Source organism: Varroa destructor, unplaced genomic scaffold, assembly GCF_002443255.2.
Source record: "Varroa destructor unplaced genomic scaffold, Vdes_3.0 BEIS01000003.1, whole genome shotgun sequence".
NCBI lineage: Eukaryota > Metazoa > Arthropoda > Arachnida > Mesostigmata > Varroidae > Varroa > Varroa destructor.
In genome coordinates, this window is record NW_019211456.1 from 21,807,129 (window position 1) to 21,830,151 (window position 23,023).

General features: G+C 41.0%; 2 long non-coding RNA genes across 5 annotated transcripts in view; one reads left to right on the forward strand and one right to left on the reverse strand.

Moving 5' to 3' along the window:
* LOC147756671 (uncharacterized) overlaps positions 1–23,023 on the forward strand; it is a 58,233-nt gene that overhangs the window by 25,792 nt on the left and 9,418 nt on the right. The window contains exon 1 of one of the 2 annotated variants that reach the window (XR_015324115.1): positions 1,372–1,600. The exons of the other annotated variant lie outside the window; for it this stretch is intronic. This is a non-coding gene — a long non-coding RNA (uncharacterized LOC147756671). Of the gene's footprint in view, positions 1–1,371; positions 1,601–23,023 lie in introns of those variants that run through there. 2 annotated transcript variants of the gene reach the window in all.
* The window catches only part of LOC147756672 (uncharacterized), a 52,041-nt gene continuing 39,856 nt past the window's right edge, over positions 10,839–23,023 (reverse strand). For 2 of the 3 annotated variants that reach the window (XR_015324112.1, XR_015324111.1), the window contains exon 4: positions 16,339–22,368. This is a non-coding gene — a long non-coding RNA (uncharacterized LOC147756672). Of the gene's footprint in view, positions 11,586–16,338; positions 22,369–23,023 lie in introns of those variants that run through there. The other variant, XR_015324113.1, reaches the window with a different exon arrangement.

Consider the following 23,023-nt stretch of genomic DNA (forward strand, 5'->3'; position numbering starts at 1 on the left):
TTTGCACCTTCCATTTTGTGTTGCGTTTGCTATGGCGTCGCCCCCATCACCGAGCCTGAGAAGACCCTGCCTTGTAATTAATTGGCAGATAGAGAGGCAAGGGGCGTAGCACCGCCCAAACAAGTGTAGGCCGATCGGGTGGCTAATACTCACGAATTTAGCCATGCGGATATATGTGGAAGCGTATTTGTGAACGGGAAATAATTTGATTTGGTAGGAAGTGGTCTTCGGATTGTTGGGGGAGATCCCGCTAGCACCTCTTTTACGAACTCCACTTTGACGAGGACACCGACGGAAAAAGGCGCCACTTGAAAAACAGTAATAACATGCAGAACCTGTCAGCCCACCAGCTGCACCTCTAGTTTCATACATTCACAGATAGAAAGCGAAATGAAACAGAAATACGAAAATGAGTATATAGACAGCCGAACGTGAAGGTAATGAGTAGTTCGGAATTACGCGCGTAGAGCGTTTAAAAAACGAGGCTCAAATGGGAGAGTGTACGCAGGCCCAATGGCACGCCCATGAATCCGTGCATGCTCTTGGCAAACATAAAGATGATATCTAAACCAGTCGAAAACTCGTATTGAAGTCGGGATAAATGGCGCGTAATTTTGAATTCATGCGTCGAAAATTGAACTGAACCGGAAATGACTTCATATATGATGACGGCGATAAAATTTACAGCAATGCTTTGTTTACGTAAACGTAGGAAAATGACAGTAAGAAGTACTTCGTTTAAACGCAGGGTACGACCAATTAGGAAGCAAGTATATAAAAACGCAGATTGTAACCGCAGTAAAAATGATTCAGTCGTCGCTGCAGCTGCGAATAACGTGACTCTGTTAATCTGTCTCCTCGGAGAAATCGATTGTTGGTTCATAACACTCATTTTATAATGCATCAGACCAAAGAGTTCTGAGGTTTACCATAACAGTACCAATAACAAGCAACTGATTATGGTCTAAAAACCTCTGGATTTATAATATTTTGGTTTTGACAAAAAAAAAGATACGTAATAATACTTTTTTCACCATAGACTTTCAAAGTAGATCATACTCTTTTAGATAAATCGAAAACAATACATCGAAGGCTTCAAATCTATTACCGAGATCATTTATCTATAAGCTCACTAAGTTGCGCAATAAATAACACCAAACTATATATAACTGATCAAAATAAAAAAAAAAGCTGTCGAAGAAAGCAGGATCAATTAGTTGAATTAGATTGCATTTACGAAACGCAAAGACCGCTGCTTTATTGGAGGTCACTAGGAATGGTTTTGATGTACCCAATCTTCCTAGGCCTGTTCACCTGCCTACATACTTATTTCCCATTTCGCTTGTCGAATTCTGTTTCATATAGTGTGCTATCTGTGGGGCCTCTGCACGATCTGGCCCTGGATATCGGGGCTGTTCTTGTTCTAGACGGTCGGCTGCATCAGAGCAAGGCACTCCATCACCCAGCGACCGCTTTCTACACAGAGAGAACTGCGTTCTCGTAATGAACCACAAGATATCATAAGGTATCCCTTTTTTCCCGTACCTTCTGCTGCGAAGAACATACGAGTTTACCTCTGCTGACTACCCGTTGTTGTAAGGTAAGAATTGATTGAATAGAGATAAGGGGACCAGCAGTAGTGGGCTACCTATTCGTGCACACGGCAGAATAATACACAATAATCGTTGTTGTGAACAGCGTTAACTACGTAATGATACATTTGGTTACAATTAGCATAAAATAGCATAGAGAACATAGGCCTACGTACGCTCAAGTAGTAGAAATATCAGATTGAACATGAGAGAGAAGGAAGTATTCTAATTCTATGAAAAATGTAAGGAAAGTCATTAATACGCTTAAGTTCATACGCTATGGGTGTCATGCAATGCGATCGTTGAAATACTAAGAAAAGTGAGGCGCCAATCGGTTTCTACATAATCGTTGCGCTCAGATTCTCTCAGACTTCAAAAGAGCCTACTGTTAATAGGTAATCACGGTAAAAAAAAAACTAAATATACCTAATTATATATATATAAAGTTCAACACGAATATGATATTATTATGATGTGTTCAGAATAAACAATGTTAAACTTTAGACTACCGTAGACTAGTAAATTTTGCCAGGCGCAAATGTTCAATAATGCCAAGTCTAAGTTAACTGAGCACTACTTCGTCAGACTATTACTGGTTCGGACAGTGGTTTTGCGTGCCATAACCGTGCAGGTCGCTGAATCTTATTTTACAAATTAAGCTTTCGTATCTTCAGCATGGTGGTAGTTCGCTGGTTACCAACCGAGGTACACTTAAATAACTTTTAACGTTACTCAGTTTGCCTTAGCTTGAATCAACTCTCACTAGTCATGCCTCTTGATGCACTATTCTTGAGCGGGGCCCTTGACCACCCCCTTTAAAGCACCATCCCCTCGAACTGGAAGTGTCTTGGCTAGGCGGTACGTAGGGGCTACTATGACTCAATCTTTTCATTCCACCGCAGAAAATGAAGAAGAAGAAGAAACGCAAAGAAACTACTTAGCGACTGTGCTGTTTACATATCAACCGGTGTGCAGTTGCCATCAGCTGATTATGCTCGATGCGAATACGGCTGATTACCGAACCAGGCAAAGATGGTCCTTCAGCGTAATATATTTTTTACAAGAAGGAGCAGCAACCGCACCAGCGGCGAAAAGAATGGTGACACTAAGTATTGCGTCGGAAGATTAGACGATGAACAGGGTCGAGCTTTTGTCCAGACATCCGGCATCAAAGAGAACTTGAATACGAACTAAAAGCGACCGATTGGAGGCTCAATCAGAGTTCTACATAAATATAGTTGTTTCTAACTTAAAACATTCCATACAATAATCTGCATGCGTTGAGCCGGTATCCTCTTCATATACATCAGAAGGCCTTAAGATTAGTTGCAACGATGTTAGGTAGACTGCGGACACCCTACCGGCGTACAGGCGGAAATTGTCCCAAGTAATACTGAGTCCTAGCGCAAAACATTTACCACCATTTATCTTATACAATTAGATATATTTATGGCGTATCGAGTCGAATAGGTCAGAATTAAATTAAGCAACGATTCGCATGCTGAATAGTTTCTTTAGCGCTTCCCATCTACAACCTAAAAATTTCTAAGTACTCTCTTCCTAGAGAGACTAGGGGAACTAGCGGAGGAACCCCGAAAACGACAGGAAATATTGGGAATCAAAGTTCTCCATTAACGAATAAAAAAACTACAACCACCGAAATTCATTACTGTCGTGAGAGGAAGAGAGGAACCAAGGCCACTGCGTACTGACCTTGGAAGAAAACTATTTTTTACTAGATCAAATCGAACAGCGTTTTCCATTACATTATAATTTTCTAACTAAGTTTTTCTAATTCATAGTTTGCCGAAAAGGCATCACTTTAATTCTCAGTTGAATATATGTATGTATATATCTATCGAATGAACGAAAGACACACCCAAACGTACGATAAATGAAACACTCCGCTGACTGGCGTCAGAACGATTGCAGTTCACGTTGGCCAAAGAAGGTCACGACATTTCAAACATCCCATAGCAACTGTGAAGCTGTTACATGTGATCTCTGCGCTATTCGTTTAGAATCCACTTTCTGAGCGGTCCGTATTAGGAAGTGAACTACATAGGAGCTTTAATTGGCAAGTTATGAAAAGGATAACGAGGTGACAAAGGTGGCTAGAAGAAATAGTGCATGAATGCAACGAGGTCACCAAATCTGATTGTTCAAAATGTCGTTCTTGGAATTATTGGAACAACTTGGAATTATTGGATTGTTATGCGTGTATCAAGTGTAATGTGTTTCTGTTTATCTCATAAACAGCCGCTTTCTCGAGAATAAACTCTACGCTAGATGTGCTTCTGGAACGTGCTATAGCCACTGCCATTGTTATCGTTGACAATGATTTCGAATCGGATCATTGGAGGATTAGAGTGTCAACAATAAAGTCTTTCTAATCAGCGTTCGAGGCGGATCGCTGTAATTAATCGACATGAACAATAGAGTTGCTATGACGGCGCAGGGATCGTTTCCTCAATCGCTCTTGTTTACGACAGACAGCTCCGTCTGGTGCGGCAAGCATCTCGTTGTCGCAAGCTGTCGGTTCATGTGCACAGCGTACAATATACGTACCTGTTAGGGGTTCCTAACAATAAGGGCGGCTTTTTGGGATTCGTCCTGTGCACGATATGACAGAGGGTACTATAATATCACTTTCATGAACCGGGGCCACGGCGGTGCGTCATTAGCGTGTATCCCGCTGGCGGGATCCGACTAGAGGCGCGAGATGAAGTATCTTGCACGAGGCAGTCGAGCGTAATCTACGGGTAGGTAACGGGCGGAGAACCCAGATAAAAGACAGAGGAACTAAGGTGTGGATGAGCACCGTTGGGGATATCATAGCGAACACATGCGCACGTGGCTTATATATATATACATGTATACACGAGCAATGCAGTGTAAACCACAGACGAGATGATTTTACCTAGAGAATATTACTTAGCTGAACTTCATCATAGTGCCATAATATTCGTACGGTTTTATACGTGATATAGGTTTCGCGTAGCAGGATAGCTCGCACAGTACAATAGCAGATACTTATAAGGCGGTAATGTTTTCATTGCTATAGAAAACACAGTTTAAAATCACGTTCCCTCAAAACAGAAAATAGACAGGAGATGGCCTAGTTTCCTGAGTACGTGTGCTACGTCCTATGGGCATCGAAACTGGTCTGGTCATTTAACATCAGATAAGAAAGGGTTATCCACAAATTAAATTCTAGCACCGTCAATCGAAAGAGGACAGGCAAGTTGTATAACAGTGGAAAGATGTGTCGTGGCGATTAAAAGTTCGCCATATTGCCTACCAAAAAAATTCAATAGGATCGGGCGTTTCATAACTCTAAATGTACGCACACTTGTAGCAATTGCAACTCTGGCAATTTATAAATTAATTTAGATGACTGACATTATACTTTAGGTGAATACGTGTCGATTACTTGACAAACATGCCTAAGGAAACACCACAGCTTAACTTATTCTCTTGTACAAAACACATTCAATTTTCTCTCACTTGTTTTCGTTCTCAATGCGTAAATCGATGGTGTACTTTTATGTTTTAACAAAAAAAAAAAAAAAAAAAAAAAATGTTTAAAATGCAAATACGACAGCTACTATTCATCTCGATGCTGACTCAAGGCATTGATGGTGTAGCATTCGTGTTCTCGTCTCCAGGCGAATGCAGTCCTTCTGGTTTGTCGTTCCTCTTATTCTACGTACTTCCATCATTCACATATCAGACTTTTTCGTGCCTTAAATAGCTCTTCCAGCACTACCGTTTTCTCCATCGTACAGTTCTTTCATGTGCCATAATTACTCTTTGCCTGCTTCTGCCCAGTGCGCCACCAGTGCTGCCTTTGCCCGATCTTGCTGTGTCCTTTTCGTTGTCCCTCGCCTTGTCACACCATACCCAGAAGGGCACGCAACTGCTAAACCTCTCTTGCTCTCTTCTTTCGTCTCCCTTTAGCGTAAGACGCAGCATGTGTCTTTGTCTGATGACTTGCGGTCCGCCCCTTTGTTTACCAAAGAGAAATTCTTTTATAGTGAGTTAGTTGAGATGAGAGAAGATGTGAGCTGAGGAAATAATAGGAGGCTGGAAAAGTTGCAGGACAATTAAGTGACACAAGGCCGTTATATTTCTGTGCTATGAACATTTCTGAGGATTATTCTATGACGGCAACTTCCGCCGGCTATAACTTATTCTCGTTTAATATTGCCCAAAGCACTGTCCGGAGAGAAACGCCTCAAGGGCTCATGAGGCTGCTGACAATATTATGCTATTGCAAAAGTCGCTTCTTATTGCTCGCATATTGTAATCGTCATTCATCTATCACATGCTATCCAACATTAGTTCGATGTTAGCCACATGGTGTACGCACGAATGAAGAAGTGGCTGCTTTTTACTTTTTTAAATAACTACAATCCTCTTCGTTAACCAGGCGCCTCGTATGATTGACTCGTATGCACAGATGTTTGAAGATGTGTTGGATTCAAAATGATCAAAGCAACATATTTTCCTAACATGTTGTTTTGATCAATTTGCAGCAAATTCGATCACCAAGACCTCAGCAAGATCATTCGTCACAATTTCCGTCACTGCTGAGCAAACACAAATGTTTGCTGGAGCATTCAACGCGGGCAAGTGCGCAGTATCATAGTCTTAGACATCTTTCAATGAATTTATTGGGCGTTCAATAAAGCAGCCTCTAGCGAAATCGTCAAGTTGATGAATGCAGCGTTGCATAGCGACCGAAAATTAACCATCTACCGAAAAGATCCATCATAACAACAAGTGATATATATCATGAACGCATGGTGATTGATAGAATCGCGTAGCTCGCGAGGCCGCTCTTCTATTTGTGACAAATGAGAATTTGGCCGGCGTAGCAAAAAAATCAGCCGTCGAATAAAGATTCAGGGCTCGTTCAGAGAAGGATCGCTGGTTTTCACAGAGGACTGACTACGGCGCATCGTACATGTGCAATGGATATTTCGAGGCAGGTGCCGTTTGGCGCTTGTCACAGGCCGTCCGTCCTTTGTACGATCGTGGAACAAGAGCACATTATCGATTCCCTACCTCGCTACGATTGTTGATCCACTTTGACCACACGAATAGCGTATGTATTGTATACGCGGTCAAGACAATCATTTACATTAGACCATCTTCCTCTTTAGAGGCATCGACGTCTGTGGCTCTTTGATCATGTCTGTCATTTAATTACTAGTTAGCAATTAGAAGTTCAAAGTGGACATATTGTCTATACATCGTACACACGCTGGTCAAAAGCAAATGTTAGTATAGCTTTGACATGTATGTGCTCCGAGGAATACTAATTACTTGTTTAATATAAATGTTAAGATAGAGTGGCTATTTGGGCTGGGCCTGTTTGAATTACATTACAACACGTCGGCCCTTTCCAACCGTTGTAAAAACCCAGACTTAGATATACATATACACAGACCTGAACCCTGTTTTGCAGACGCCCCAGTAGCCACTGCGCGCTACCTAACGTAATACTTTTACTTTCTTTAAAACCGATCTATACGTGTCTGATCTACACTCGAATTCGGTGTAATTATTGCCATGTAGGAACAGTCTCCCCAACCGCTTAAGAGCTAGCCCGTGGCAGTTTTTTTTTGACTTTTTCGATGATGACAAACTGCATTACTCTCATGATTTTGTTACATGCCTCGCCTATTTTGCTGCATTGCTCGCGCGAATAAACATTTTTTTTTTCAATTAATTCGCTTAGTCAGATTCGATTATTCAATTACCCTAATTCAACACTATGCAAGTCGGGGGTATTGGTGGTGAAAGGTTTCAGGCCTTACAAAAACGATACTCGTGACCATCTACTACCAATTGTAGTGCTTGACAAAAGTTATTCCATTCCCCGTTCTATAAATTATTTATTATCATAAGTTACTCAGGTACTGTCTGTCAATGTCATCAAGATCGCTATCCAAAATAGTTTTTGATTTGTGATTTTTCTTTTCGTAAAAACGAGTGTTTCCCTAGACCTAGAATAGAGATATGCTATTTCATTTTTCACTAAGCTATAGCCACATTCAAAAATCTGTTAAACTTGTTTGGAGGTGTATATATATATATAAACGTTATCAGCTTTCGATAATAAAGAAATTAATTCTATTATTATTCTAATAGTAATAATTGTCTAATTAAATCAGCTTCACATTTTTTATGTAGGACATCACCAACTTTTAGATAGCGTTTACTCTGCACTGGCAGTGATATAGGAACTCAGATCGAGGCCTACGGTAATTTGATGTGCAGTTTTCGATTGAATCCCCATAAAGCGTGCCCAGTTATCTGGGTCGTTTAGCGTCAATGGACATCTAACGGAACACACATATGATACAAGCAGCATCCTTCGTTCGGTCGTTAGTACTGCATTAGACGGCCGACGAACTCATACATTCGAAGATTGTCTTTCATAATAAATGCTCAGCGTGCAAAATTTGTTTTAACTTATTTCACTAATTTAATGATACCTTTATCGAAGGCAATCGTGGGAAATGATTATGGTATTATCGGTCAGCTACAGTAAATTGCCATAAAAAAAACATAATGCTTAAGAAGATATCGATACGAAACGAAAAACTGAAATATCTCGTACTTTTGTTCAAGACGTTACGGCAGGGCTGATGAAATGCCGAGCAAGCCTACGCTTGTTAGTCTACCACGCAAAGATTAAATGTTAAAGTACTTGAACGTGTTTTCTGTACTCTGCAAATGCGCGTCTTAAGCGACTTCAGGGAGTTTTTCCTCTTCTGTAAAACGAAAACAGAGAGGCTCCCTGCAAATAATGATATTCGGTAATATCTATAATGATGATGCGAATAGCCGGGGTCTAATCCACAAAAAAATGGTTCGCGTATCGGCCGAAACACGCTACCGTCGTGGAACTGTTAGGATTTCATTATAACGACGGTAAGCTCTTTCACTGCATATACGCGTACTCTGAATCCGCATCGGAAGTAGTCACTCTCAACAAACTTCTTCGAAATATGACAAACTGAACAAAAGAGTTGTTGAAAGACACAAACTTTGTCATCCAAGTGAATAGCAGGCTCCTTTCGTTCTCCCAGGTAACCTCGGGCTGTGCTCACGCTGAGAACAGCTATTGGCTGTTTGATATCTATACTGCATACTGAATCACTGAAACATATTCTAGTTGGGAATGTATACGTCAAAGTCTACGTTGACGGCATAAAAGTGTACACGGTATTCAATGATGGGCATCAAGCTGCTACTCTCTAGAAGGCGTTAGAGTAGTTTTGGAATGATCTTTTAATCTTAATCCTAAGCTATCTGCGCTGAAATGCGCCATATTGCAGTTTGCATATCAAAATATCTGTTTCAACGATTGTTTTAGGGAAGAAGTAACATAAACCAAGTTTGTTAAAACAAAAAGTCTTCGTATACTTACTGCCACTTCTCTAAAATACAGTGCTTATGTAATCACTGCAAAATGATAACGTTTACTCATAAAGATTCTAAACTGTACAATCGATATGTTCTCCCTAGTAATATTTGCTTATTACCGGCGCATTATTTAATTAATAAAACTAAACGATAAGAAAAGCTCTTTTTCAAGTTCAAATGGTCGCCCTCAGCGATGAAAGTAATGAAGCAAAAGCCATTGCGAGCCACGAGGTAATCGACAATCCCTTTGCTAGGCGTATGGGCTGCAACACTTGCCATTTGTCTGTGCTACATTTTGTAGTTTTTTTTTTTATTAAGAAATAACGTGTATTGTTATATTATAAGAAGCATGACTCCTTGTATGTTCCTTGTTCCTTGCAAAACTGTTAAATATGACTAAGAGGGTTGGTGTATCTGTGTCACTCGAATAAACAGCGCTCTTCATTTTAGCTTGTTTCTATTTATTATCTATAATCCGGGTAATGAAACGTATTTTACTAACTTTTGCACGTTCTGATTCTGACACAAGTCTAAATCTAGAAGGATCTGAATGTATTTAGAGAGTCACTCGCTGTAGCCATCGCCCAATTTCTGTGACCTATTTTGGCAACTGTATTCTAATCCGTCCTAATGGGTTTTACATTGAAGTGTGCTACTTAGTATGCTAACAAACTGGTTCAGTTTTATGGCGGAAGGGGCTCGTTCCTTTGGAACCTTCCGAAGAAGAATCGAGTAAGTGGACTCAAGACAGTTAACAAGATTTGCAGATCCTCCCTAGTGGCAAGAGAAAACGGGAAACATTTTTGTGCGGAAAAAAACTTGCAACCGGTCCTCCAGGTCGCTCACTAAAAGACTCAATGACAAGTTTCTACAGTGGTCCATCAACGGATTTTCTGCAAACAGAAGTTACAATTGTCCATCCTAGGAAGAGCCATGGGTGGTCTTTATAACTACAAATTTACTAATGTTACTAACAAATTTCGGTGGTTGCTTAAGAGAGACAATGCGTGCAAATATGAACATTTTTTTCAACAGCCTCCCCATCGTGGCAATGATAATGTGGGCTCATCACCCTGGCATGACTAGATGTATTAGGCAGCCAAGTTGATGCTAAAGTAATTTGTATGGTCCAGTTAATCTGTTTGAAGTAATACAACTACCATGCACACAAATATGTATAGCCATTCAGAGCCTGAACTTATACTGAAATTTATGGTCAAAACTGAAGCGCCTCACAAAGCAGTTCCTGTTTACTCACACATCCTGACACACGAAAACGATTTAAAAAAATTATTTACGTACACGTATTTTCTTGGTTGAATTCTATCCCGAAGGGTGCTGTTAAAGAAAAACTGGTTCTTTACCGGTAACAAAGTACATATTTAAATTATCCAGATATGTCGCTAGACGACTACATCGTTGATCGTCGGTTTACTTTTGAATAACGGCGCGTCGCATGCCACTTTTGTGTCAGCCTAAGATGGTCCTTACCCAAATGAAAATCGATGAAAACCGCCCTATTCCCCTTGCCAAAAAATGAAGTACAGCAATGATGTCAAGCCGTTATATGGCTTTTTATTCCTACTATATTAGCAACCATGAATATTAAGAACATGGTATACATGGGTTGGGCATTCAAAGCGGATTCTATTGACGTAAAATATTGTGGACCGGTAGAGATCAAGCCTTAAGCGCCAAGAGAAGTTTATTATGTGCGTATTATAACTAGGAACATGTTATAATAAGGACGTAAGAAGACGTGCCTACACATGGAGGCGTATAGCTTATGTTCTGACGATTAAAAAAATGCAGCGTCTCGAAATTTGGATAAAATATATTAGACTAAGATATTGATTCCTGTGAAGTATGTAAAAATTATACGACGATCTAGCATGATCTAATATCGCCAGAATAAATTGGCAAAGGAAAGTCCTAATATTCACTTCTTTATTGATCCTATTCTTAGGAGGGTCGACGGTAAAATACTAGAACACAGCAATTTAGGCTCAAGTAAAATCTCAACTTTCATCTGTACCTATTTGTTTCTTATATGGATAATAATGTTACATTTAATTTTAATATGTTTCGATTTATGAGGTATTTCCTCTTTGACCTCCGAGCTCTGAAAATGACCGTGGTTATAACCGTTGCTTTGTTTGCACTGTCGGGTATATAAACGTAAAAAGAGTATCGTTTCGGACGCTCGATTTCTGCACTTTGGTTATAATTTTTTTAGGGATCAAACGTAGCTCTGAAGCTCCATGCCAGACGTAACTTGGCACTCTCGCGCACGCGGTGAGGTTTCTACGACGTGTCGGAACCGTATGCAAATCTCGAGTTTCCTATGCACCCTCTATGGCTTCTAGGGAATAAGCAGCTATCTAGCCTGGCACGGAAATGGTAACTCGACATCAGCGCGTTCTTCCGTAGACTAACGTGAAAAGTCTTCCACTGCTTCGCGCGGATCTAATTCCGTTCGTCGTCTCCACCTTACAGCTAGTCTTACCAAAGCAACGTCTCTCCCAGTGCTGGGGTAAATACTGACCGCTACAACTGAAAAGTAATTATAAATAAGTTAACCTTTATCTATTCGACGCTCACTTAAGTAACTGAAACCACAACCTTCTAAGGCTTTATTCCCCAGAGTACTCTCCCTCGTCGAGATGCAGCGGACAGGGGCGCTAGCTTTAAACAAGCCGCACATAATCTGGTTCTTTAAAGGTCTTTCTATGTGGTTACGCCGTAATGACTTAATGTACCCGTAACAGCCTCGAATTTCTTTGAGTAACGCACGGCAAGCCAAGCGGCTTGAGACCTCTACTGCCCAACAGTTATGTGCATGAGACAACTGGGAAGAAGTAAGATTCATTTGTCAAATAAAGATCTAGAATGCCTTATTTGTTCCTTGTGCCCAGCATATATGAGTGACACACGCATTTGATATCATGAAACAATAATGTGTCTCTCAGTATCTATGTCGATGAACATTAGTTGACGACGTCAGTGTAATGGTGATTATACTGTATTCCCTATTATCTTTAGCGGTTTAACCATTTTTCGTAGAAAAAATAGCCCACAACACTCGTTATTTCGTTTTAGCAAGGAGTCTTCCCGTCGTCCGGTCTCATCTAATCGATTCGTTACGAAATCTACTCGAAAGTATTGTCTACTGTGCTTATAGAGAAACCAAATAATCCTAGATAAATCAGCACGTGCTAAAGGACACTAACGTGATCCCCCTTTCCGTTAGAACTTGCTTCAAGGCGGTAAGGGAACTAGTAGAGAATTCAAACATACCGAAAGGTAATGGCCCTTCATTGCTTTCCTTTGACTCTACACACGGGCTGTTTGGCCCGATTTTCCGCTTCGAAATCGAGCCTTGAGTTTGAAAGGGCGAGTCTGACTGCTCGCCCGCTGAGTTAATGTTCACCTAACGACTTTTAAATTGGGCACTGCTCCCCCAAAGACAATCATACTGATTTGCGAATTCTATTGACTTTCTCGTGCTAAAACGTACCTAGTGTGAGAAAAGGACAATGTAAGTCAACGTAATACCGATAATATTATGAATGTAAATATCATTAAAGTCAGCTCATGATGAGCAGAATGAAGGGAGACACAGGCTGAGTTGTTTGTAGCCAAATAATTGCTATAAATCACTCGAGGTAACCTCGTGTTGAGCTTCGTTTCTATGTAGTAAGTAAGCTAGGTAAAAGGTAATTGTAATGGATTTTTATTGTACAGCCTTTATCCTATAACCTGCAATAGTCGGTGCTGGGCATTGAGTTCAACCTTGCCTTGAGTATGCAAACCCCAACAGGAGCATAACTGAATGCTGATACCTTCTATATTCGGTGACATATATCACATAACTGCAACGATAATTGAACTTGCTTTCCTAATAAATGTTATTTGTAAATGTAACCGTCCAGTTTCCCGCTTGAAGCAAGACAAACAATTAAAAGATGAGCTACATTGCTTTCGACCAATGACTTAATGTACCCGTAACAGCCTCGAATTTCTTTGAGTAACGCACGGCAAGCCAAGCGGCTTGAGACCTCTAGTGCTCAACAGTTCTGGTAAGAAGTAAGATTCGTGAAGAAGTAAAGATCTAGAACGCCTTATTGGTTCCTCGTGCGCAGCATATATTAGCCTGATGCACGACGGAAGGTATCCATTGCGTGAGCAGTATATCTTGTGTTATTTTTCATTTAGTATAATTTTTACGTAACTCTACTTATGCATTGGGCCATTTTGCAAAAGTGATAGGTTAATACAGTTCACCTTTCGATGATACTTGGGTCGCATCGTGGATACTAAGCGCTATATCTAACTGTAGTGTTACCGGCACAAATTCTGTTGGGACTAAAACGGGAAGCGATGTCTGGAGACAAGGTTGAGACATTTTAATCAGCATGGTCAAACGGGGTATCGAATCATGTATGCTTTGATGACTCTGAACCCAATCGATTGCATAACCCCTATGTAGCCCTTTTGGTCTATTAGTTATACACTGGCAGAGTTTGTAAACCCCACGAGATGAAAAATGACCTGCTTTGCGCACCATGGCAGTAGTCTGCCAGGAATTCGTTTCAAGTGATAGATATTAGGTGGCTTGCAGGTCGTTACGTACCGGTAACCTTAGATAAGGTCTGGATTCGCTTGTGTTTTACGGCAAGAAGGGCATCTCCTCTAATATGCAAACGCCTAGCATACCCGATGCTTCAAAATTGGTATAAGAGTTCTTCAATTTCTCAGAATGCTTACGCCTAGTTTACTCTGTAGCATGAAAGACTGAAGCAGATATCAGCGATGTGAAATAGGTATTTCTGAATGGAAAATACTCCTTGAATGTCTAAAAGTATAATGATGATAATAACGCAAAATAGCTTCCATAGGAAATCGTTGATTTTAATGGAAGTTGATTCACTGCCGGAATTCAATCACCGAAACGTGAGTTTTACATCCCGAACAGCGTAAACGCTGTATCAACTTGCCAACCTCCGAGAATAACACAAACTGTATATATGATCCCAAGAATCGTACGCCTTCAAATTTAGTATTTATTAGAATTCATATTAAAGAAATGTATTTAATTTAAGATAACAACCTGACCTAAGCAAGCATCTTCATCATTGGTGGTCTATTATCTCTGTTCAACGAGAATCAGATAGTTGAGTTTGTTCTTGTCCTTACAAAGGCGCATTTGCTACACTGATCAGCGTAGTCAAAAATACTATAAACGTCATTTACGTTTCTTTTTCTGACATATTTAATTTTTCCTTATTTATATAACATCCGTTTTTCGTTTGCGCTTTGAACGGCCGCAGAATATCACTGGGATCTACGTGTGTAGTTCTAACTATCTATGCTGATTGGCACACTCGTACCTAGGCCAGAAAATAGATTTAGCGCTGTAATGTTAGTAGTTGTGCCCTTGTACCGCCATATAAAGTAGAAGTCGCCTACCAACCTCACTCGCGGTCTATCTGTCTCTTTAGTCTGCTTGTCGCTTCTCGACTGCATCGGCTCCATTTTCTGCTACTTGACGATCGTTTGGCTAAGCGAGTCGTCGGTAGGCGACAAATGTTCTCCTGCGTAATCTCGTTCCTCGATGGCCTTTGCGAACTTGGAATGTGAAGCCAGTTAAGGCTAGGGCAAACGTCGAGGCCCAGGAAGCAGAGTAGGTACAAGGCAACAGCGGAAGAAAGTGTGAAGCAAAAGAATCGTTGAAAGGCGGCCTAACGAAACCAGCTGTAGAACGTACAAGGAAGGGCGTAGGACAGAGCATCTGGTAAAAGACGAACTCTGGATGGTGCTATTTTGTAGCTAGGTAATGACTGCCCCTGTTTGCACCGACCGAGAACGACCGAGGGACTGAATGTTTCGAACCGTAACGAGCCAAAAACCGCTTTCATCCACTCAAGTCGATCACCCCCTCTCTTCCTATTTTCCTTCGACTGGTGCGAGTGAGAGGGCCGTTGCAAGGAGCGTCTCTATGTTTGTGGCACTGTAGTCGTATCAGCAAGCAACGCTGTAAAAAGGACTGATCTTTAAACCGCTCACCACATTCTACTGCAGCTGCCGATATAACTATTTCTGCCATTACTATCAGCCACTACCTACAGCGATCCTACAGTGTTCTCTCTCCCACTTTCACTCTGCATCTACAGTCACCTATCAGTGTAGGTCCTCCTCTAGACGAACTACAACGAACCAGCGCTCGCTTTTTATCCTTTTCCACTAGTCGTTTCCGAAAATCGTGATCCTTCCATTTCGTATGGTAGGGCAGTACATTACCGCGTCGTTTCTGCGCTGCTGGCTTCGCTCGTATGGGTGGTCCACCATTGCTATTACCTCTTTACCATATATCCGGCCAACCACATGTGTGTTAAGGAGACTGCTTAGCTACATGCTAGAAACTATCTCAACGGGAAGGAAAGAATCGTTTCATCTCAGCGCACCTCCACTATTTCTTTCTTTTTGTCTTATTTCGTCGTGTGTATCTATGCGTACGCGATGTGTGGATACGTTTTTTAAGCCTATCCTCATTTTTTTTCGGCACACCTGCACGGCACACAGTTTGTCCAGGATGCAAATTACTCGTTCGTGTGTTCGCTCGCTCACCGGCTGGGACCGACTGGTCGGGTCACCGGTTCCTAGGCCGCCTCGTTGTCCTGTTTTGTACACGTGTCGTAAGGTCGCAATCTGCGTTTTTCTACCCCCCGATCTGTTCTGCCTTCCCCCTTGATTGCCAGTGTCCGTAACCCTTTTTCTTGTGAGAGGCCCTAAGCCTTCGAGAGCTGCTGGTTCTTGGCTTGTTTTAGGAGTGTTTCCTGCTACTGCTCGCCACTATGGGAAATATCCATGTTCGTCTATCTTCTTATTTTCTTCTTACCTTTCTGCCTGCTCGGTGCCTCTTGGCTCTTGGCCTCCTCAGCAGGCCAGTAGCTCGTCAAAAATGTATTAGGCCAATGAGCCGCGTTTCCGCTCCCGGTGGGAGACGCATAAAGAGGAAAAAGACACGGTGTCTTCTGGCCGCCTCCTGCATAGTCCAGCGAACATAAGAAGACGAATTCCAACGAAAAAAAAAAAAAAAGATGATGATGGCTTAGCGGCCACTGGGAGGACTACCGAGAGGTCCTATTAAGTCTTTTCTCTACGCGAATGTTCAGGGGGATGGGACCGTGACAAGGTCAAGACTGTGACCGAAGACGACAACCGGACGATCCGGCTAAAAAGAGATACAGTTAGACAGCGTGCGTGTATAAGGTTATGAGACCATTTGTGTTCGCAAAGTTATAGAAGAGCTTTTACAATTTTAAGTATTTATTATTGCCTAGATAAGTTCAAGTACACCATCGAAAGAAATCAATGGCCTATTTTTAACATTTCAAAGGTCCTAATTATATACTTCAGCGAACACACATTAATAAATGGGTTAATTTTGTTATACTGATATTTCTTACTCAGTCCTGCTTGTCGGCATGTGAGAATAATTTATTTCCTCGATTTTGTTGTTATTGAAGTAGCGTTTAATTTTTGAGTTGTACACGTTCGGACATGCGTCGGCTCTAGACAGCGTCGATGAGTGTGACTTATCAGCTCAATAAAAATAAATTTCAGTGGCTTAAAAGTATAATATTGCACAAATTAGAAGATTTGGCCTGGCCCAGTTGTTGGATTTTTGAGCGTTCCTGTTAAAGTGTAACGATCTGTAAACAGTCACGTTAAGGAAAACGTGTTTTATTTGGGGAGACATAAAGCAGCCTGAATTCAAAAACGGATATGTCTCGTTGCAAAAGGCCAAGCATTTGAAGCGACGTTTAACTGTAGTAAGTCTTTGTTTAAAACGCCAAATTTGAAATGTTTATATATCTGGGTTTTGTGATTATTAACATTATTGACATAACAAACCATACGTACATCAGTCAGAGAACGTAATGTATGACACAGATTCGGATTCAATCTCGATTTTAATAAACCTATAACGTATATCCCTGTTACATTTGTTAAAAGACGCAAAATAAAGCTGTATTCTATTCTAGGAATATTTTTTTACGAGTGGAATATTAAGGTACGATGATAATGTTTAAACATCCTCTATTGAAATTTGTCTTTATTCAGTTATAGATTTGTATCATATTTGTGACCCCGAATGCTTTCTAGCCATTGTGATAATGTTGGTTTCGCATATTTTTCTATATATATATATATATATATATGTATGTATAGAAAATTTAGGCTGGTGGAAGAATCTTAAAATAAGAAAAAAATTAGCTAGTCCATTTCGTGATCAGCGAAGCGCGGTTGATGCATACAATATTCGTCGGATACATCGATGACTAGTACATCCAGCGAGAACCCGCTAACTTCTTTGGAGCTGCCGCCAATGAGAGAGGCTCGAACGAAGTCGAGGACTGTAGGAAAAGTTTCGACAATCGCATTTGGCCGACGCTAAACGGACATCTATGGAGACGCCACTTTAGCTCCAATCATTGTCAACGTTTTAGCGGTGGAGAGATTGGCGGGCGATGCTTGATTCCGATGACTGTTGAACTTGTTAAGCGTTAAAATCGTTTGCTGTGCTCCGTGTCCGTCAAATTAGCACGACAGCAAGGATGGAAAAACCGCCATTAAATGGTAGATGGGAGCAAATCCAAAAGCATACGAAAACGTCATACAGTGTACAAGTTATGTACACCTAAATTCGGCGCTTTATTCCGACGCCCACCTCTATTGAAAATAGATACAAGCAATTGTCACTATTAATCAACGTGACCTATGATACTTTATGATGACACAGTTCACTTAACATCATATAATTAGCATTATTAACCCAAAGTGTGACTTCAGTGAAATGCTAATTCAAAAGGTCCCACACTTGAACTGCATAAGAACTTGTCGGTACTTGAGTTCGCGTAAAGTTATTCGCGCAGATTACTTTTAGTATCGGCCATCTGATTTCATTATTCCTGCTAAGCTGCGATGAGCTGTTTAGCGAACCTATATCAAGGACGTAAAGATGAACCTTTCGGTCCTGTTGTTAGGACCATGTTTGGTGAAATAGTTAATTATGACAAAATGTCCTTGTTATGAATTTTGCATAGAATCAGCACATCGGGCCAGGACTACCTGCTTGATACTTAAAAAGAAGAGCTGAAGTACTATTATTGTTCGCGTCTCAACTTTCGCGATGTCTGTCTACTAGCTCATCTTATTTCTTCTATTGTCTAAACGCAAACTGAATTGAAACGCCACCAAAACGTTAGAGGGGGTCAAATATTTAGGACCGTTAGACGATCCACTGTATTTTCCCTCCATTAAGTGTTCGATTTGTTCGACATGCGAACTTTAACGTTTTCAGACAGTAAGGATACTTCGCTGCGTTCCACAACAAGCTATTTGTCCATCAGATAGTAATATTGGCTGTGTTATTATCTGTCAATTTTTATCGATATGCTTTCATAGCTAGCCCTGTACGCGTCCTATCATACCATAGACTCGAACGGTGAATTGTGGTAAATGCCAGCTGGTAGCCAACGGCCGGATAACTCGAATTTCGACACACATCTACCAGCCGATTGACATTTTTCCTACCTAAATATACTGCCTGGCAAACGCCTGTCGGTGTCAATATTTTATACTCAAATTTCTTCGCCGAAACAGTCGGAGCGGGTCGACAAGTAGAAGGCTGGACGTTGGCCGTATTTTATTTATAAACGTCCACTTCATTAAGTCGCCGTCTTACATTGGCGTTGACAAATAGTAGAAGCGATAGAATTGTACGTACGCTGTTGTTTCAACTCATCGGAATTTGACTGACACAGCCTGATGCTCAGTGGAGACAAGTTCTTTCAATGCGCCACATCATTGATCGGGGCTCTAACAAAAGCTACAGAAAGTGTGTTGACAATGAATGCTCACCAATGTATGAAGGATATGTTTGGACATCCGCAGAAACATGAAGACGCTTTTCCACCTAGAAGGTTGTAATTATTCTATTGAAGAAATTTTGACTGCATAGTCAAGCCCGAAAAGCTAACTCTCACAGAATATCTCTATGCAAAAGTAAACTAACACAACATGAATCGTCTCCCGTACTTCTGACTAGCCATACTGAATAAGCTATGTTTTTAAACAAGCACCCACTGGAGATCAATTGATGGGAAAAATATGGTCTAATAGGATGCATCCAATCAGATATCTCCGTTCAAGCAACCTAAATTCACCCCAGTTCTAATTGGCTCTGGGCATAGGATTTATGTTTACGCGTCTTTGGAGTGCTTCGAATCTACAGCCATAGCCAAACAGGAGAAAAGTAGCAAACTACTAGATTTTCTACAACGCTTAGCCACTTCTCTTTCTCAGAGCTGCGGTCAGCAATCGATCATTTATGGTGAGGCCCAATATATAAGTGGCGCGTCGGCTATCACAAAAAGAAATCGAACGCATCAAATAAACGCGCCCTGTCTCAAACTACAACAAACCGTGGTGAATTAGGAAGTCGCTCTGTTTCAAGGCCATTAGGCCTTCCATCGGACGGCTGGCTCCCAGCACAAAACGAAGTCTATATGTTTATGCCCGGGTTTAAACCTCATCTGAACGTGTCACGGGCACAAGCATAGGATATCTAATACAAGAATATAGATACAACTAACGTCATCCTTTTTAGAACTGAATTACGTAAACAGATGTTGATTCAGGCGCAGAGTACACAAACGGCGTTGAATGTAGTGCCAAAAGAATTCAAAAGCCTATTTGAAGAAAGCAAAATTACTAGGCTGTCCGAAAGTTCTGAAACTCTCATTTCTTCTACTCCCACACATAGTAGATCTGCATAATGCATCAGGAAAGTGTAGTGCGACAACAGAGTCCGTCCCTGTGCCTTTATCATTAATTATGGGTTTCATCGCTTCGACACAACGATATTTAACATAAGGTAGCACCGCGTAACTAAAATAAAAAAAAAAAAAAGTTTTTCTGGTATGCTCTGATTTCCCTTCGCTGTAACGTTGTAAATAGTTTCTACACTCAATTAGACCGTACGTCGTTTACTCAGAACTAGATTTTGTTCAGTACGTGATTTTCGAGCGCGCTCGAACGACAGCGCTTCCCCGTGAAAATCTGTTGCTTCCTTGTACAAATACGAACGTTGGCTAGGTTTTGGAATCTTAATCAGTGTAAAAGATTTGAATAACAGCAGTTGTAACGACTCTACGCAAAGTGCGTGTGGCCTACTTTTGCGTTATGAGGATCATTCACATCGTGTCCTACCGTTTTCATTTCTATCCAACCCTTCGGTGATGTATAGGCGACTTCCGGTTGAATATCCGTTTGGTCAAAGTGGCGCTTCCGTTTCTTTGAACATTAGCGATGAACGCGTGATAGACACAACGGCACGAACAGCTCGTGTTTTGTGTGGTAGAACATTTTTGCAAGAAGTAGAGCTTTTTTTTTGCGTAAGGCGCCATAAAGCACATGTAGAATATGAGATTTTCCTCTAAAATCTCTCCGTCTACATAAATATATACTTATGTATCTACATTATCGTTTGATGGTTACAGTGAGCATACTGTTGGGGCCGCTTAAGGCTCCCATCTAAGCAGACTTCCTGATCGCTTGTTATGGCAGCAAACACGTAAAACGCTCTGCAGCTTTACTGACTCTGACGCAACATAATAAGCCTCAGAGGCAAACACAAAAACAACGGTCTAATTTGCTTGCATAAAACGTTGTCTAGGTTCTACCCGTGCAAGCAGCGATTCCTATTTAGTTATGTCTTTAGTCATGAAATCAGCTAGTGTACAGTAAGAATCCACTATGGGAATGAGGCTTCTATCAAATAAATGATCATCTTTTCTAAACCACACCCCACTGAAGAAGCGGAGCAACAGCTATTGTTCTGAAGAATAGCGAAGTCGGTCGTAAAACAACCATCTATCATTCCGGCCGATCAACTTTCAACTCTATACTGAGGATGAGCATTTTCATACGTCCTGGTAATAGAGTTATCGGGAACTGAGCAGGCATTACCCACTCACTCGCTCGCTCCACTGAATTAATAGCAGTTCGAGAAAAAACATTCGGTGCGGCCAACGCTTCTTACTCCGAAACACCTCCATCCAGCCTGCAGCCTAAAGTGGAAGGGGTGTGCGCAATGATTTCTGATTGACCTATAAGATTTCATAGATGACGATTTACGTTGACCGCTCATACGGTAGATTTAATCGATCAATTTTATCACTATGTTCGGCATTGTTTGTTCCTAGTCAGCATCACTTCCAGCTAGAGTGCAAAGCCTTTCTCGCTATAGTTTACTACTCGTGCCTCTTTTCACGTATTTTCATACAATCTGACCAAGTTATTATATAATTAATTCTATAATAATATATATATAATTAATCGAATGCATAAGCGTCTTACGATAGGTGAAAGAGCATATAGTTGACTGCCGGACAGAATCGACATGGGAAAATCGGTGCTCGAATGCACTTCCTCCCACAGGATTAGTTATAGATTACTGCACAAGTAGATAACAATATTCTCAAGCGTGTCTATAATTTATAAAATCTACTTCTAATAAAAGTGCCATGATCCTCCATTATGATAAACTCCTTATCTAATCTGGATAAGTGAATCACGTTTCTTGTATATAGCCGGCGGCAAGCTAAGTCTCGGACATCATATGGAAAAGAGGATAAACAATATTACGGATTGCAGAATCCGTGGATTCCAAGCACGGCCTTATCAACACCCCGAGGTAAGTACTACTCACTGCTCCTTCATATGTACGCGGTTCTGCGCGCTGCGTAGACTTATAGGCAGGTCTACAATCCAATGGGAACGAAATGGCCTAACACCTAAAGCCTCAGGCCCTATACAAGAATTCTAGTATAGTATACATCTACGTCAGACGCCTACGTGAATTTCCTCATCTGTAACCAACTGTTGAGGCCGGAGATAATGACCAGTCCGCAAACGCATACGAACTAAACCAAAAAGGTCTTACCATAATGTAAACAGCTAACAGTATTATAGATAAGCATTGTTCTGTGTTGTATTATCTAATAATTCACAACCAGTATCTGTGGTAGAATTAATGACGGATTCATAAAAATGGTATAAGGAGAAATCACTCAAGTGCTATGGTACTGTATACAATGAACCTATGGCATCCGCCCGATCCCAAGCTCAATGCAGTTTTATGATTCACGGCCACCCGGATCGTATGCATACAGACTGCTCCGCTTCTTAATGAGACGACAGCCATTTGTTGGACGAAGTTTTGTTGCAACTCTATACGGCCCAGCATCACCGCACCCCCAAAGATTATCTGAAATTCAATTAGGATAGGTCGTTTACATTCGCTCAGGATAAACATTCTAGATACCAGTACAAGCAACGCAATGGAAGGAAATGATTCAAAGTGTTTCACGTACATAACGTTTGAGGCATTAGACGATAAACCATTCGTCCTATGTGATTCAGAGCTTTTTAACAGCTGCAACAAAGAATGTCTCCAAACTACTCAGGACCGCTTCAAAGCAGACAGGCAAAAACGAAGAACTAAGGGCGCATATATGATCTCGAATAGCGGTAAACTAGACACCTGAGATTATCATCTGCATAGTGTTTATCGATTCTAGGAAGCCATTTTTAGATGGCCGTAGCTTTCGAGTCAAGCTTTTTAGCGGTCGATGAAAAAGAAGAGGCACGTTGAAGAACGTGTCAGTGCCAGCTGCGTAGGGACTCAAAGGACACAACCGTAGATCATGTATGAAAATGCGTCTAAGGCAATGATCTATATAGATACACATGGTACAATCCGATGTATGATAAGCTAAGTCTGATCGCTGAGAGAAGGCGAGCTTGTTATTGTATGACTGCGTTTGGTAAAAGCGTACGTCTGTTGCTATACACGTATTTATCTAGCTACCGTTTCTATAGATGAACCGATTCTATAGAGCGAATAGGATGTGGAGACATTC